A 3,954-nucleotide genomic window follows, 5' to 3' on the forward strand; every position below is an offset into this window, starting at 1 on the left:
GCCCGGATGGAGAAGATTTCAGAGGGCTGTGAGACAAGGTCCTGGGCAAACAAGTAAACCTACAAGTCCTTTGACTCCTCTGCTGCCAACTGTTGAAGCTTAATTGGGTTGTATGTGTTATGATGAAACATGTTGGCCCTGAGTGGTGCGGCAGTTGGCCAAGGTTTGGAAATTATTGTGACAGTTAAAAGAGGAAAGTGTATTAGCAATAACACAATAAGTGGTTTAAACTGTAGGCCTGGCCAATCAGAGTCATTGATGCAGAGATATCAGGTCAAAGGCAGGCCGATTCTGTAAATGAGGATATTGGCACAACTCAGCCTGTGTTGCATAGAGTGACATTTGTGTTTCGGAAGCATTTTAAAGTTCCCCAAAATAATAATGATACATCAGGAGAGATGCTTCTAAAAAGCCATAAAGTCTGAATTGCGTTCATGAGGGTTAGGGATAAGGTCACAAAAATGGTCAGAAGGGCTGAATTGAGAGAACAAAAGGCTAATTTATTCCTAGGAATGTCTGTTGGTATTTGAAACTTGATTTAATAATAGTGATCCCTTGATTTTGGATAGCAAATGCGTCTCAAAAACCCATGGTCATAGTAATGCTGGTTTATACTCCCTTTCTATGCAAAAAGAGAGATCAAGTTGTGCTCCTTAGCTGAATACAGAGATTATGTAATCCAGAGTTAGATAATAAATGCATCTGTGGTGTCCTAGCAAAAGAACCCACAGTCTTGTTTCAAACCGAGTATTCAGTATTCAGCAGGTATGTTGGCTAGCACGGTAACAATAGAACCAAACTCTTGTAGCAGTTTTCTTTTGTTCCCAAGAAATCTATTTATTAATAAAGATTTGCCAATAAAAGCTGCCACACAGGTTTGTAAGGGTCCTGGGCTCATGCTGACCATGCGGGGAAGGGTGGGGGACAGTGCACCCTTTGCTCCTGCTCCGGCCCTTCCCCCTCACCCCGGACGTTGCCACAGCAATGGCCAGGAGGCCCAGACCTCACGCAGAGGATGCTGCTGTTTCCGGGAACCCAGCCTGAGGGCTGGGGCGGTGGCGTCCCGGTGGACAGTAGACAAGACCGCCCCCTCCAATACCGATACCCGAAGAAGTGAGGATTTGCTTGCAAGCGTGCCAAGCGTGCCCTTCCAGAAGCACATCTACTACCAGTTGGCTAGTGGCCTCCACGGTCCTGATGCCCCGCAGCCTCCGGGCTGGGTGGGGCTGCCATGGCCTCTGTTCCTGCCAGCGCAGCATTAGGCCACCTGCCCTTCTTCCAGTTCCGGCCTCGGCTGGAGAGCATGGACTGGCTGTGGTTGAGCACCAGACGTGGACAAGATGGTGGGGGCCTTGGACGTGCTCACGCTGCAGGACAACATCATGAACATCACCTGCAAGCTGCAGGACGCGATGTGCCTGCGCTGCCAGTCAGGGGTGGCCCGGTGCTGCTGAAGTTCATCTGCTCGGCGCAGCCGTGCTTGCAGGAGTTCCTCACCTCGCAGCTGCACAACCTGGAGGAGAGGCTGCGCTTGAGCCAGGTGGTCTGCGAGCAGAGCAAGAAGCTCCTCACCACGCAGGCTGAGATCAAGTTACTGAAGGGAGAGTGTAAACACAGGAAAAGGATAACCCACACTGATTGTGATCGGGGCCAAAGCCAGCTCTCACCAGTGCCATTTTTATGAGAAGGCCTTCATGACCGAGCTTTTATACAGCCATATTCAGCGCTGCCACCCTGAAGATTCTCACCTTGAGTAAAGAAGACACACACTGGTCAGCTCCAGAATGAGATGACATGTCGAAGGAGCCGCTGCAGCTTCCCAAGTCTGTTCGATTCTGCACCGCACTCCCATGTAGTCAGATTCTCTAAGGAATATGAAATGCAGAAAACAAGGGGAAGAATTTCTGAAGTTAGTTGATGGACGGAACGAAGAAGAAAAGGAGAAACTAGTTGATGAAATGGAAAAAGTCAAGGAAATGTTTATGAAGGAGTTTAAAGAATTGACTTCCAAGAATTCAGCGTTAGACTATCAATCGTCAGAAATCCAGAAATCCAACATGCAGATGAAGTGCAACACAGGCCCATTAAAAGATGCACATGAGTTTAAAGAAGAAGGTCCTCAATGTCCAGTTTCCAAAGTGTGATGTAACTTCTTGACAGTCAGGAAAGCAAGTGCGCAGCTTGAGTTCAAGTTCTTCATCAAGGACACAAGAAAGAGAAGAGTGGGCTCCTGTCACATACAGAGAAACTTCTACCCTCAATGATGGACAATCTAAATGCAAGTCATGTTTTCTATAAGAAAAGGATCGAAGAGCTAGGACACAGACTCCAGGAACAGAATGAACTGATTATCACTCAGAGACAAGAGATTTAAAAGTTTACCAGTAAAGCATTAAACAGTGTCATTGAACCCTAAGGGAATCCTTTAACCTGGCCAAGTTTTGAATCAAAGCCACCTGCCCCAGCTGTACCTATGAATGCCCCAGCCCAACAGACTTTGGATGCTAAGTCAAGTCTAGCAATGGCACATGGAAAGGAAAATGAACAGAAATTAAATGACAAGATCCATTTAAGAAAAGCTTTAAAGAATAACCCCTCTGTCATTAAAGAATAAGAACAGCCCTGGAGTAGAGTTTGGTGGAGAAATTGGAGACCTTGGGGATTAATGCAGATAGATGCGGTATTCCAAGTAATCACTTGAAGAGAGTGTGGAGAACTGTGGAATCAGCAAGCCAGGATCAAGAAAGACAAGTCCCTAACATCCAGTAAATTTGAGAATTCCTTGAACATCAGGTCAGGTTAAAGTTGAGGAGAGGACATTACCATTAGTGCTTCTCAAGTGGATACCCTTTCAACTGGAGAAATACCCAAGGCAATCCAACTTCCTCCCAAAAGCAGACAATTGATTAGACAAAGGCGTGTTTTTACTGACCAGACATCTGTTCCAAAAATTAAGGAGCATATTATAGAAGATAATTTTCCCGGAAAGTCTTCAGCTATTATGACCTCTCCCTTTAGTTCAGAGGAAGAGTTTGATAATGTGGACCTCATCCAGGCATGTACATCCCCAAACTTATTTCCTGTGGAGTCATCTAAAGGCAAGAGTAGCTTTGGGAGGAATAGCGTCAAAAGTGACACTGACTGGACCGAGGGAAGTAAAATTGAGGACTCTGATATTTCTCCCAAGCCCACAGGAACCTCCATTAAAACATTAACTGAAAACGTTGAAAAGATGGTTCCCAGTCACAGAAATGTGAATAAGCCAGCTGGTGGGATTACTGTTGCTGAGGCATTCCTCAAAGGAGAATTCAAAGAAGAATTAAAGTGTGCAGATGGAGGTGATGATGACTGAACATATCATTATTAGAGGAAATAAAATCTTTGGGGAAAAAAAGCTGGGGAAGAACAGAAAGAATCTCCAACTGTGAAAAATGATCCAATTCTACTCAAGTGCCAAGTGCCTGCGGTGCCTCAAATCTTCAAGGGCCAAAAGGAGAAGGACTTCAAGATGAATCAAGCACACTGAAAAGCAGCTTAGGAACTGATTGATTGGAGTGACTCTTCAGATGTGTAGCTGTAGTCCCACATGTCAGAACGTCCACATGCCAACAGTATTTCAGTATCACAGTATTTCAGTCAGCTGCCAGCACAATTCTAATGTTCCTGCTTTACAGTGTTTCCCACAATAACAAAGAAGCTGATTCAAAGATCAAGGGTCTCTTTAATGACACCTAATACAGTATTGAAAAATGAAATTGTCAATAGTATTTGGAAGCATAGAAAGGTGTTTAACACTTCTGCTGCTTAAATACACCGTGTCATTGAAGCCATAAGTTTTTTCTTCAGAATGGTACTTTAATATTTAAGTGCATTTTTTCAACTAATTTTAAAGTGATTAAAAATAATTATAGCAGGTTTCAGTTTAAATTAAAACTTGTAAAATATTTTTCCTGT

The 3,954-nt window shown here is 44.3% G+C and overlaps 1 pseudogene; it reads left to right on the forward strand.

The window, feature by feature from the left end:
- The first annotated feature begins 905 nt into the window (after positions 1–905).
- Positions 906–3,574, forward strand: LOC117029660 (zinc finger protein DZIP1-like; annotated as a pseudogene).
- Positions 3,575–3,954: the final 380 nt, after the last annotated feature.

The sequence above is a fragment of the Rhinolophus ferrumequinum genome, chromosome 11, assembly GCF_004115265.2.
Source record: "Rhinolophus ferrumequinum isolate MPI-CBG mRhiFer1 chromosome 11, mRhiFer1_v1.p, whole genome shotgun sequence".
Taxonomy (NCBI): domain Eukaryota; kingdom Metazoa; phylum Chordata; class Mammalia; order Chiroptera; family Rhinolophidae; genus Rhinolophus; species Rhinolophus ferrumequinum.